The following is a 14,668-nucleotide window of genomic DNA, read 5'->3' on the forward strand; positions in this document are numbered from 1 at the left end:
GTTGGCTTCCCAGCCTTCTTAAGATGGAAAAGAGTTCAAAACGAGGAGCCCCCACTTCCTGCGGATTAGAACCAGTGAGCTCTGCACTGACTTGAGTCCTGGCTTTGCCGCTAATGACGGAGCCCTGGTCTCTCTCTGTACAAGGAGACTGGGCTACAAAGTTTCCTTTTAGCTCTCCAGTCATTTAACCTTCAGAAACTCTTCAATTCTGTGTGGTTCTAGTGACTTAAAATAGCAGTTGCTCCCCATTGTCAAGGGTTCACAATGGGCCACGCAAGTTGCTCAACACCTTAAATGCAACACACACACACACACACACACACACACACACACACACACACACACACAGCTATGATGTCAGCTCTCTTCCTGTCCACTCTTCAGATGCAGAGAGCTTAGAGCATAAGGCAGCACAGCTGCTGTTGTGTTCGCCTAGCAAATGTGCCTCTACATGGGATTCCACAAAACAATGTAGGGAGATGGTTTGGTTTGAAGGTCCACACCATTCAAGCCCCACTGTAAGGATTCAAGAGAGTAGAAAGTACTCTGGCTACAGTAGTTGAATGTGGGGATTGGGGGTTAAACATGGCCATATGGATGGGGCCCTAATCAGTGAGAGTGTGGTGACTATGGTGGTTAGTTTCAAATGCCAGCTTGTCACGACTTGGAATCATCTTAGCAGAGAGTCTCAATTAAGACATTATGTACATCATACTGAACTGTGGTCAGGGACATCTATAGGAAATTGTCTTTCCTGCCATAGTTGATTTGGGAAGACCCACCTTAAATGTGGATACGACCTTCCTGTAGCAGCCCAGATTAAAAAGGACATGGAAGAAGAAGATTATGTGCCTTTTGCTTGGTCCGCCTTCCTTCTCACCACTGAGTTAATTTATCCTATTGCTGCTGCTGCTGCTGCTCATGATGATGATGATGATGATGATGATGATGATGATGATGATGACATGATGATGATTCTTTTCTGGTATAAGAAGCAGCTTTCCTGGCCTTCCAACATGGACTAAGGGCCAGTAGTCCTCTAAGAGCCCCCCCAGGCCTTCAGTTCCAGATTTGGCCTACAGAGATATCCTGGCCTCGTAGACAGGAAGTAACTACCAGGTTGTCTGCCTTTCAGATGTGAGGCAGCTGTTGTTGGACTAGTCCAACCTCATTGCCTAAGCTGGTTTAACAAATCCTTCATGTGTATTTTTTATTCTAGAGAATGCTGAGTGACACAGCAGCTTTATGACAAGAAGGAAAGAACTAAAATCAGGAGGCTCTCTCTCTCTCTCTCTTGCCGTGTGAGACCCTGCACCAGCCTGAGATTCAGTGACATTCCCACCAGCCAGCCAGACCTCACCAGATCAGCCTTCAGAACCCTGAGGCCATCAGACCTTCATTTGTTATAAACTGTTCAGTCTGTGGCACTCAGCTATAGCAACAGAAAGCAGGCTGAGATACTAGGTCTGTGACTCTTTTTTTTTTTTTTAAGTCACCGTCAGTCTCTGCTAGTACTAAGTGAAGATGAGGAAGGAAGCAGAAGTGGTCAGGTGTAGAGAGGAAGAGAATGTGACCTTGACTAGAAAGGTCATAGACTTTGCACAAGGACTCTTTAAGTCTTAAGAGGGGTCACCATCGCCTTCATGAGTTGAGTTTGTTAGTCCCGTGGTGCAGGAGAAGAAAACAATTTCTGGGCATGGTTAAGGGATGTGTCCTCTGACTACCACTGAGCAGCAGCTGAGCCAGGTCTAAGCATCCTTGCTTGACTCCTTCAGTTATATTGGATTGGCCCAACTGATTGCTTATGGCCAGAGATTCCAAGACCTGGTACCCAGGCTCACATCTGTTAAGGACAAGGCTGTGTCAAGTTTCAGAGAAATAACTGGTGACTCTGTGAAAAGGTCAAAGATACTTCTTTGCCAAACTGGCCTTTTCCTGTGTAGTAATGGCGCTGAAGTCATGAGGGACCAGCCTACCCCAGCGGGGAGAGGCTCTGCCAGTTGCCTCTCAAGGGCTGCCCCACAGCCAAGAAGAAAACAAGGCTTTCAAAAGAAACTGTCTCATGGGTTGACCACCAGGGAGGTGTCAGAATGGCATATTAGAGGACGTGTAAGGACACATTAGAGGACGTGTGAGGACACGTGCTGTTAAACAGGAGCACAGCCTGTGCTGAACACAACATCTTCAAAGAAAGCAGGAATTAGACTTCCCCCCCCCCCTATGTCTCTTTGGCTATATCTGTGAAGACTGTGTGCTTAAAAAGAACTACCCTTCCTGACAGAAGGAATCATAGACTCTAATAAAATAGACGTGTTGCTCAGACTCTCAGGAAGTTCTCACCACACAGAGGGCAGCCCTAGGATCAGGATCTGGGGGTGTGGGTGGGTGTCAAACAAGCAACGCCATTTTGAAGCACTTACCAAGTCTTGTCGTGTAAAGACTTCCAATCTGAGTTGATAGAGTGACCTCTCTTGGGCCAGTTCTTCCTACTGAGTAATTTCCTGAGCCAGGATAGGTACCTCATCTCCTATTAACAAGCCTATGGGAGCCAGCTCTGAAGACCCCTATGGTGCCAGCCCTGAAAAAGAAAAGTGTCTTTTTAGACACTGGCCCGTGGCTTCCTCCCTTGTGCTGAGCAGATTAAGAAATTGCCTGTCCTTTTAGTTTTTGTAGTCCTCTCTACCTGGGAGGCTCTTTCCTCTCCTCCCTTCCTAAAAAAGTCCTGTGTGTCTTCAAGACTCAAAACCCACCCTACTAAAGCTTCCCTCACTTTTACAGGTGAAGCTAATTTTTTGATGCTTGGTCAATGTATGTGTGCATCACCTGTTAGCATTTCTGCCTCTCCTAGAAGACTGAGGCCCTGACAGGAGAGCAACATCTGACTCAGCACTAAACTAGGGGTTGAATACTCAGGAGGTCTGTAACAAATGTCTGCTAAGTGGATTGATATCGCTCCCTGGCCTACTTTAAATATCTGTGTCTCCAGAACGTCACAGGAAACTGGCCGGTGATGGACTTGGCAGCACCAGCTACTAGGTTATGTTTCTTCTCCAACTGTAGACTGCAGCTGGTCACATCAGGGGACAGAGCCCCCTCGGCCACTCTCAGATTTGAAAGACCTGCGGGCACCAGAAGCACTGTTCTGAGTGTCGGCTTTATGACAGGGCAACCAGGTGGGAGAGGTGGATTTTATGACCAAAATTTGGTCCATCTTCTGTGTTCCCTGAAAGTCTCTGAGTCCCGTAGCCTTCTCTATGGAGGGCTGCAGGCAGAGAGTGTCCTGCAGGATGTCCCCTCAGGATCTGTCAAGAGAACTTGAGCATCAAAAGGAAAGGATGCAGGACTGTGGGTGCGGGTTAAGGACAGGACCTGCTTAGCATGCCCAAAGCTCTGGCTTTGAAAATGGACACTGATAGCTCCAACCCCATACATTCCCCCAAAATAGCTAAGAATGTGGCCCAGGACCAAAAAAAAAAAAAATCATAGGCTTACTTAAAACATTATGGGGGGGGGGGAGAGGTTGCATAGATGTTTTGTGTTTTTGTTTGTTTGTTTGTTTGTTTGTTTTACAACTAGGCTATATGGTTCTCCATCATGAACTTTGCAGATGACAATGTAAGAGCCTAGACCTGTTGCCTCAAGTGGGGATTTGTAGCCTGCAAAAGAGAAGTGGGAGACGCGGGGAAAGAGAGCAGTGAATGAGAAAGGACAAGGCCACTGGAAAAGAGTAGTAATGGGCTCTACATAAACAGGTGATAAAAGCTGATAACAGCAATGGCAAAATTCAGAAAATAAAAACACTGCTCAGAAGATTTATAGACCAGCTAACGTGGAGCTTCGTTGGCAATAACTCGAGCTGATAAAAAGCAACAGGGCATCAGCCACATAAACACCCAGCCACTTCAATGCTTCCATGTATATTATGATGACCCTGGTTTGTTGACACCGAGCCACCCCCCCACCCCACCCCCCGTGACCCGGCACCAGGAACAGTGCCCGATGCCTCGGGAGGAGGTTGTGCCGGGTCGAGACTGCCAAGTAGCTTTTTCAGAAAGACAAGTTATGTTTGACTGGATGCAGATGGCCCAGTGAAAAATGAGTCCTGCCAGCAGACCCTGCCTTTATCAGCTGCAGAAGTTCAACAGGAATGAGACTTGCCCACCCCTGGCCCAACTGACAGAGCCTCTGGTTTCAGCACCGTATCACAGAACGTCCTAATGAATTCCTCCAAGTGATTGGAGTCAACACATATCTGCTTCTGGGAGTGCATCCGGGGCTCTGGGGCATGGTACGGAACATGCAGGGGCGGTGAGGATGTGGGGGGTGGGGGTGAGGGGTGTGGGCGGTGGGGTGTTCTGCCCCTACAGGGTTAGCAAAGAATACTGACAGCAGGAAAGGAGAGTGAACCCCACCAGGGGTAAGTACCTATCCCTCCCAGGGCTGTCCTGCCCTGGTCCTTTGGTCTTCCAGCTATGGTAGAAGATGCCCTGGAAAGGTCAAGAGGCTCCCACAGCACACTATGCTGAAGGACCCACATTTTGGGGCTAAATAACAAGTGAAAGTGCTGTGATGTGACTGACTTTCCTTTCTGTGTCAAACACTATGAGAGGCACTTTGCCTCACTTAATCATCCCCTGCACAGTTCTAGCACTGTGCTTTTCCCACCTTCTGACCTGTGGCCTCTCAAACTGTAAGCCAGCACAAGTCCTCCATTTTAAAGTTGCTTTTTTTTTTTCAGGTAATTTGCCAAATCAATCAGAAAAGGTAATGAATACTATGAGGGAACTGGGCATGAGAGAGGCAATGTTTGATACCCACTTAACCAGGCTGGGTAAGACTGTGTTTACCGGACAGTTAAGAAGGAAGTTAATCCTGCAAGGATCATGGAACTGACGAAGGTTTTGGGGGCTTCGCTAAGCTCCACAGAGAGCCATGCTCTTTGTGAAGTGTAAGAGGCTCTGGAATGACCCAGGCAATCAGGTCCATAGGATGCTAGCACAATCAAGAAGAGATAAGTCATACATACCTGGGCCATGAAAAAACAGATGTAGCAATATTTGGGTGTAGCTACAGTTCTGAGGGGAAACAAATGGCAAGAAGCCAAGGTCAGCATTTGGGAGATGCTAAAAGGTAATAAAGCCTAGACAGCAAACTGTCTGCTACTATGGAGGGAGGCACCATCATCCATACCCACCCAAGCCACTTTCTCCCTAACCAGGTAGTGACGGTTGCCTGCATGAGAGGTCAATGAGCGTGTGTGTGTGTGTGTGTGTGTGTGTGTGTGTGTGTGTGTGTGTGTGTGTGTGTGTGTTGGGCCCTGGCAGTCACTGGAAGCTTCAGAGACAATGAACATCAGTGGAGATGTACATAGGATGGTGCAAGTGAGGGGGGTTGGGTTTGTCCTGGCATAGGCAACAGTCCTCCCAGATAGGACACTGTGCATATTTCTCCCTGCAAAAAGTACATTGCCTGAGTCATAGAGATGGTTCCTCCAGCCCAGGGCATTTTCGGCAACCGAATGTGCCCAACTGAACCAAAGGGAGTGGCTGCAGTGGAGTTTGAAAGCTTGTCAGATCCAGAGGTCCAACTGGAAGAGAAAACACAGACCTGTTCCCACTGGCCCCAGGGTGGGCAAAGCAATGCAAGCTAGCCCTACCTAGCCCCTGGGTTGGGGATAGGTGGTAGCCCAAAGAAGCATCCCAGGATGAGAAAGTTGTTTCGTGAACAATAATCATGGACCATAGAGCATTAAATAAAGTAGTACCTTCTAGCCACACACTCTCGATGACATTACTCTTTAAGGAAATAATTGATACAGGTGGTGAGACCTTTTCATGCTAATATTGGGCTTTCTTAACTTTTTAAAATATCTTTTTGGCTGCTGAACCCCTAAACCAATCAGTATATGCCTTCAGAGATCCTACCTACCTGCAAAAGTTTTCATATTATATTGCTGCCCTCTGAGGGTCTTACAGGTGCATAAACACATACAGAAGATACATGAGTGTGCCTATAAAAGCAAAGATAGGAAGTCAGTGTGCACAAGGTGAAGAGTCAGGCACAATTATGAAATCTTCAGGGAGTTTTATGGTTGTTGAGGCATATTATGATAGTCAACAAAGTTATTAAGAAAAAATCTTGGATGTAAAGTGAGTAAATAAATTAATTAAAAAAGAAAAATCTTACAACAGCCTATACCTTAAATGCTACAGCAGAGTTTAAAGAGTTTAAATGGAGATTGCCTGCATGGAAGGAAAAAGATGCTCCCAGAACTCATAAGATCATTGAATGAAAACTCCATGTTAAGGGTAAGTTACCTCCCTATAAGTTGTGGGTCAGGAATGTCTCTAAAAGCCCTGACACACTCCAAGCTAGTGCCACAGCTCTTGGTTGCATGCCAGAGCTAAATGCTAAGATTCTGCTATCTGTATTACTAAAATGACCACATACTCTGCTTGGAATATATAAAGAAATCAGAAACAGAATTCTCCCTTTCTGTCAGAGGGGCTATGCAGGCTACTAAAGGATATTCATTGAACAATAAAGGTCACTAGCATAGGTTTTTACATCTAAGGTTACCAATGGATTTGTTGTTCATCTAGAAAGATAGTCTGTTAATGCCAACAGCATGCCAAACAAGAAGTGTCCACTGGTATAACAGTGGTAAGACTGTTACAGACACAATTGTTTCCTAATTTGATTTAAGGCACCTGCCACAGACAGGAGCTCACAGTTAATATTGTAACACAAACAAAAACATGCGGTCAGGAAGGTCATATGCTCTAGTGGAGAAACTTCTACCTTTGTTTTGTTAATTATATATAATATGCCTGTCAAATTGTTTTCTAAATAATTGTGCTTATGCCTATAGGTTATTATTGATGTTGGCCTTGGTTAACGAAACTTCTTTTTGCAGACTCATAGGTAATCAAAGTACAAAAATGGAAGTCCAACAGCAGAAATGATGAGAGAATATACGTATAATCTGGACTTTAGCATCCCTCCCAGGCTCAGGAAACATCTTGAAAGAAGCGGGCAGAAGAACCTAAGAACCAGAGGAAGGGGTCGAGTGCTGTGGAACTCTGCCCTGGAGGCACAGCATGACTGCTGCTGTCTTAGAAACACAGCAGTTTTGAGTGTCCACACCAGAACTTTGAAAGACCAGGTCCACTAATGTTGCTCTGTAGAAGGAGGGCGGATCACAGGGCCCATGAGGCAGATGAGGAGGAGGCTCAGGAGGCATGTGGGCTTTCTCCCTGAGGATATGGGAGTGGTTAACAATTGCTGGGGCTGGGGGTGGGGGGGGAGGGTGTGCATATCAGTTGCCCCTACGGTTCCCAGGCTTCTGTAAGTAACCCCTCATTTTTGTTTCTTAATCTTATTGGTTCGCTAGCTTGACTGGATAAGACCATTTCTTTGGTCTGTCATTGGTGCCTTATTTAAGGCAAATACATGTTTGCTGTATAGCACCTGGTCACCTCAGTCACTAGAAAACAGTGACAGCTTCAAATCAAGGGAGAAAGGCAAAGACTATTTTTGGGCAGAGTGGGCTTGTCAATGACCTGCTCAGCACCCAGTGAACTCAGGGCATGTTTATCAGATGAGGCATCCACAAATCGAGGTCAACAACTCCTCACAGCTGTTTCTGGGGTGGAAGCAAGTGCTGATTCGTCTAGATATGCTTGCTGTCACCTCTCTTGCTACAACATTATCGTGAGCTATTACCAGATGGCTCTCCGCTTCTCCCCCTTGCTAGGGCAGAGGTTTGTTAGGGTGCAAGATGGAAGGGAGGTTGTTCCCTCGTTACCTCAAAAGGGCTCAGAAGTAAGGGCAAGAGACATCACTGAAGGCTTCACATGTTCAGTGTTTATGTAAATGTGTTCGTGTTCATGTGTATACACATATGTGCATGTGGGTGCATGTGGGTGCGGTTGTGTGTGGAAGACAGAGGCCAACTTCAACTTTCTTCATTAATCATTCTCCAAATGTAGCCTTCCTCATATGGATGGTAAGAACTCAGCTGCGTCTTACAAAAGTGGATGTTGCCTGCTAAAAAGAAGGGCAATTCTATCCTTGGTGACACGTCCAGATGATTCTACCACCACCACCGTCACTACAAACAGCTTCCTCCCAGTCATCTCCTTTGCATGTAAGAGCTCTTTGGGAAAGCAAGACACTGTTCTCTAAGAGAGATCCCTGACCCTGAACTTTTGAATGTGTTTCTCAGTTTTCCCCTTTTCTCAGTGCCAGGCTAACACCATTCTCTTGTCAGTTCTTGAGTTCTGGTATGTGGTATAAAATACTGAATGAACGTATTAAGCAAACAGGCTCTGTGCCTGAATATAAGAGAGGGAACGTTTTGCCAGCCATGCCTGATGTCTCTGGGAATGTGAGAGGTGTCTCCAGTGTCCTGTAGAGTGAGTGATCACGGCAGCTGTGACATTGTCTGCACAGAACTACTGCTACGGCAGAGGGGTTGTGCAAGCCTGAGAGCAGAGGAAGATACAGAGCAATGTAAGAGGAGTTAGGAGCCGGCCATGGGCCATTTAGGCTGAAGTCTCCATTGTGCACAAGCTGAACAACCCTGTGTGAAGGTGAGGTGCTTCTCAGAACCCCAGTGTCTTCATCTGCAAGGTGGAGATCAATTGTTCTTAGAGCATGCACATGCAATGGTGCTGACATGCACAGAGATTCAGCAGTGCATGCGTGCAACGGTCCCCCGTGTGCCTTAAGCATCCAATATACAAGTCCTAGGGATGGTGCTAGCAGTGCAGGCCCAGGTTCATACAGGGGTCGGACTTGTCAGACCCCAACCTGACATCCACACTTCATTCCTCATCTGTCTCATTGTTCTTCCTGGCCGTGCCTTCCTCTTTCTACCCCTCCGTCTTTCCCCAGGAGTCTGCCTGTCCTCTCAGCGGACCTTGGAAGTCCCTCATGTCAGGCCATCCTTCTCCACCACTGTCAGCCTCACCAAGGCTCCAGGGACGATGCAAAGGAGGAAACCCACTTGTTCCAACCATCACCCCATGACATTTATCTCAGCCTGGTCCCCCTGGGCCACCCTTCAACCCTCCCCTGTTCCATGAAAATCACTCGGTGTTTCTCCAACACACAAATTCAGAGTCTGCTCTGCTTCTGCAGCTGATGCCTGTCTACAAGCTCTGCCCATGGCCTCCTGATAACCACCTGGTTTTCAGGCTGTGCTTACAGGCCCTGCCTCGCAGAGCCCTAAATTCAGGAGCACCCTCGTCTCCCACTCCCTAGCCCCTTGCAGCCCATCCCTATCTGGGAGACTATGCAGAATCTAAGCACCAGAATTGCTGAAGTAAGGCCTCCTGTGGACTATGCTAGGAGTTTTCAGCCTTCTGAGACACCCCTCCCTTTGTTTTCTGTCTCATTCTCCTTGAAATCCAAGAACTAACAGAATCAGGATTTTGATGAGAAAAATAGAAAAGCCCAGAGCATCCCACAGAAGCAGCTACTTTCTCAGCATAGCATCAATGATGATGGATGTTCTACCAGATCTGAGACCTTCATCATAAAAATTTATTTTTGTTATATGTGTTTGCACTGTGCTTGTGAGGCCGGGGTTGGCGTTGGGTGTTCTCCTCTATGGCTCTCCACATTACTCTTTTGAGACATGGTCTTTCATTGAACCCCATGCTCATCAGCAGGACAGTCTAACTGGCCAGAGAGCTCTGAAAATCCACCTGCCTCCGCCCCTGACACTGAGAGTTTGGAGGTGTGCTGCCACTCCGGGCTTTTTATGTGGACTCTGGGGATCTGAGTTCAGATTCTTGTGTGCATACAATGGGCATTTTGCTGTCTGCGCCGTCGCCTCCTAAACTTGTTTTTGTTTATTAACATCTGCGTGATTCTCTAAAGTGATAGAGATTTCAATCACTTGGTAAGTGATCACTAGAAGAGAAGGCTTCAGTGAAAAGAGCCAGGGGCCTCTATATTGTCTTCATTTGTTTGCCCTGTAGTTCATCTGCATTCATCCCAGAGCCCTACAAGCTACTCTGCCTGCTCAGACACTTCAAAGAAAAATGCCTCCTCAGAGTACCTATGTGAGAAAAGTGGATTCAGACATCACTTCTAAAGTACAGTTCTGAGGCACTCGTTCTCCTCTCTTAGCTGGTGACAATTCTTTCTGGCGAAAGTGACTCCTTTCTTCTATGCCAGGATCTCTCAAACCCGAGGACCACTGGCATTCAGGGATGGACAGTTCTTTGGCAGAGAGGATGGGTGTCCCGGGCATGATAGACTATTTAGCTGCTTCTCTGGTGTGAGTACCAGTGCACCTGTCATGATCACCCAAGACATGGCTGATAAGATCCTAGAGGTGCAAAGCCACGCCCTGCTTGAAAGCCCTTGTGCTGGTTAGTCTTATGCCAACTGGACACACAAACCGGAAGTTCTATCATCTTAATGGACAGATGTAGGCAGCTGTAAGGCATTTTCTTAATCAGTGGTTGATGTGGGAGAGCCTAGCCCGTTGTAGGTGACATCATCCCTGGGCAGGTGGTCCTAGGTTCTATAAGAAAGTAGGCTGAACAAGCAAGCCATGAGAAGCAAGCCAGTAAGCTGCCCTGTTTGAGTTCCTGCTCCGACTTCTTCGATGATAAACAGTGATATGGAAGTGTAAGCCAAATAAACCCTTTCCTCTCCAACTTGCTTTTTGGTCATGGTGTTTCATTGCAGCAATAAAACCCCTAACTAAGATAGCCTGGTTCTATACACGTGTGCATGTGCACACTCCCTCAAGGACACACTGGCTAGCCTGGGTTTGCTGTGGGTGCTATAGTCATTTGAATGAAAATGGCCACCATAGGCTCTTATGTTTGAATTGTCCCCAGTTGGTTGAACAGTTTGGGGAAGGATTAGGAGCTGTGGCCTAATTGAAGGAAGCATGTCATGGGGGAACACTTTCAGGCTTCAAAACTTCCTGCTATGCGCAGTGCACTCTTTACCTCCTGCTTGCAGTTTTGAGATATGCGTTACTCCTGCCACTGTACCTTTTTTCTTTCTTTCTTTCTTTCTTTCTTTCTTTCTTTCTTTCTTTCTTTCTTTCTTTTTTTCTTTTTTCTTTTCCCCATCATGGACTCTAACCCTTTGGAAAGTGTAAGCCCAATTAAGTATTTTCTTTCATAAGTTGCCTTGGTCATAGTGTCTTATCACAGCAATAGAAAAGTGGCTAATACAACCCAGATCTAGCCAATGGACAGAGCACTCTCCACAGTAGAGTGTAGAGTGGGATATGACTTTCTCACATACTCTGGTGCCTCACATTTGACCATGTCCCCTGGAGGAGGAGACCGGGTGGCACTCAGAGGAAGGACAGCAGGTTACCAAGAAGAGACTTGATACCCTATGAACATATACAGGGGGAGGTAATCCTCCTCAGGAACAGTCATAGGGGAGGGGAATAAGGGGAAAATGGGAGGGAGGGAAGAATGGGAGGATACAAGGGATGGGATAACCATTGAGATGTAACAAGAATAAATTAATAAAGGAGGAAAAAAAAGTGGCTAAGACAGAGGCTGGTACCAAGGAGTTGGCTATTGGTGTGACAGACATGACCTGGATTTGGGATGAATGTGTAATATGTTGAGACCGTCAATCAGATGAAAGGGAATGACAGGGTCTATAAAGTAACCTCCTCATGGCATGTGGTCCCTGGGCTAGAGTGCACAGTTCTTCTGGAGCCTTCTGCATGACCCTCTTGACCGTCAGCCCCATGGACTATCAAAGCAGAACCCTGGGCCATGGCAGTGGCCATTATCAAAGGTTAGCATAGTTCAGTGCCATCTTAGTATGATCGCATGTGCGTGCCATTGTCACCTTTGAGTCCCTTTTAGCAAATACTTGTTGATCCCACCCTATAGGTCCCTGTTACATGTCTCCTGTCTGCAGCCCACCCCACCCCTGGTCAGGAATCACCTGAGAGTGAGTCAGAATGCAGGTGGTCAGGTCTTCTGCTTGGGACTTCTCCAACAGAGCCTGTACCTCAGCAAAGGTGAGGTTTGGGTGGTTTCCATGGACATTAAAACTGGGAATCAGTGACACAGGGAAGGGGAAAGAAGCCCCATTTAGAAGTTCATATCAGCCAGGCATCGTGGCACATGCCTTTAATCCCAGCACTCGGGAGGCAGAAGCAGGTGGATTTCTGTGAGTTCAAGGCCAGCCTGGTCCACAAAGTGAGTCCAGGACAGCCAAGGCTACACAGAGAAACCTTGTCCCAAAAACCAAAAACCAAAACAAAACAAAAAAACAAAAAAAGAAAAGAAAAGAAAAGAAAAAAGTAGTTCATATCATGGTTGAAAAGATATGACAGACAGAAATGAAACAATGGTGCAGCATGTGGGTTTTTGTCTCCAAGCATGCTTTGGTGGGAAATGGATATTTATGACTAAGTCATTCCTCACCTATGCATGATCACTGAGACTCAATGTCTTCATCCGTAGCATGAGGACATGTTTCCTGTGTACCTTATAGGACTGCCCTACAGATTGAAACATTATACAAGAAAATATCACAATGACGTGGGGCACTGTTTAATGATATATACCCTTGAGGCTAGAGAAATCCAGAGATGAAAGGGTGAAGGACACTTTGGTATAGTGTCCAAAGATCTAGCCAAGGGGACAGAGAAGGCTAGAACTGTGGAGCCAGGGACTAGAGTAAAACAAGATGGAAAACTGCACACACTGACCAGCCTCCAGACCTGACCACAGGGATCACCTAGGACCACCACCCACCAGCTGCCTCCTGACAACCTGCAGAATGTCAGCACCATGGGTCTCAGAAACACAGGGTCAGCGGGTGCTTTGTAAAAGAGTACAAAACAAGCAGATGTGGTCTTCACGGCAAGGCTGGCAAGCCCAGGTGTTGCAAATTAATTACTGTGGTTCAAGGTACAGAGGAAGGATATTCTGTCAGGGCTGACTTGTGAGCATGCCCAGACACTGCAAGCAAAGGATGGGAGATGTAGGAAATCCACAGGTGGGCAATAATTCTAGAAAATTATCCTAAGCCGTTTTATATACTAGATTTTGTTTACATCTAATTGTCCTGTGCTCGTGTCAAGGAGGGTGCTATTGCTTTCTCATAGGTGGAAAAAAAAACCTGCAGAGGTAGGATTTGAACCCAGATCCTTCTCCTTTCCAAATCCATGTTCTTCCCTGTGTGCTGCAGTGCTGCAGACTTTTTTAAAAATTTATTCCCTTCACATCTGGATTGTAGCCTCCTCCCTCATTTCCTCCCAGTCCCACCATCCCTCTCTCTTTCCTCCTCCCCTAGTCCTCAGACAGGGGGAGCCCTCCTCCCCTATAATCTGACCCCAGCCTATCAAGTGTCATCTGGACCGCCATTCAGAAGGGCAAATAGAATAGACACCAGAAGTGGTCGAGAAGGAACAGGACAGAAGTCTACCATAGAGGTCCTCTGAAAGACTCCACCCAGCAGGGGGGAAACTCCACCCAATGGATTGAAGCAGATGCTGAGACTCACAGCCAAACTTTGGCATGGAGCACAGGGAGTCTTATGGAAGAGTTAGGGACCAGAAGGACCTTGAGTGGGCAGGAGTTCCACAAGGAGACAAACAAAGTCAACAAATCTGGCCCAGTAGGGGGTGGGGGGCTGCAGAAACTGATGCTCCAAGGACCATGCATGGTGAGGACCTAGACCCCCTGCTTGGGTGTAGTTGATAAGCCATACAGTCTCCTTGTGGGTCCTATACTATGGGGAGCAGGGGCTACTTCTAACAAGACACTTCCCCCTGGTGGGGCGGCCTTGCCAGACCACAGAGGAAGAGGATGCTGCAGACTTTGAATCTCTGTCCTGCCCTGAGCAGTGGGAACAAATGTGGCTGGATTTTTGTTGTGAAACAAGGTCTCTGACTCACTGGTGTCTGCCATGCTTGTCCTGATCTTCTCCAGAGAAATTCTGTCTTCTGGCAGGAAAAGATAAAAACGGCTGATACACATGAGTCAGCGCACTCACTATAATTAACGGTGATGCAACAGCCAGATGCAGAAGAGAAGCCTCCAGACCCTGCTTTCAGGCTGTCCCGACTCCGAGCTGCCGAGAACCTCTGTGGCTAAACTCCTTTGTGCCCAAGGTCCTTTTAAATAAAGAAGCAAAACCTGGAATGCATGCAAGCTCTGAGACAATGAATCTGAGAGGGGCTGAACAAATTTCCTTAGGATGGAAAATCATACACCAGGACCAGAGAGAGTTTACAGACCACAGAGAGTGTAAATCTTTGCTTTCCTACCCACTTGCCCTACAGTTGTCAATACAGTTGTGCTGGGTGTTCAGCTTCTGCCCTCCTGATCCTAGAAAGGTATCAGTGAACTTTTCAAAAAAGGCTGGATATCAGTAGAGCCTCTCTGTCCTCTCCTGTTCGTCTGGAAGTGATGTAATGACTATTTGATTAAAATAAACCTAGAACCACAATACCCACCACGCCTTGAGCAAGCCACCCAGCTGCCACACAAGGGCATTCCCTTCATGGCGTCGGGTGAAGGTTTCCCCCCATGCAGCTCTGATGATGGATCATTCCCAGAGCCAAACAAAAAGAAGTCAGTGGTGGCCAGGGACCTGGAAGGGCCATTACTGGTAACTATCAGTGTTGATGGGTGATGATTACCTGTTTAAAAGA

The sequence above is a fragment of the Acomys minous genome (assembly GCF_964271855.1).
Source record: "Acomys minous genome assembly, chromosome: 3".
Classification (NCBI taxonomy): Eukaryota; Metazoa; Chordata; class Mammalia; order Rodentia; family Muridae; genus Acomys; species Acomys minous.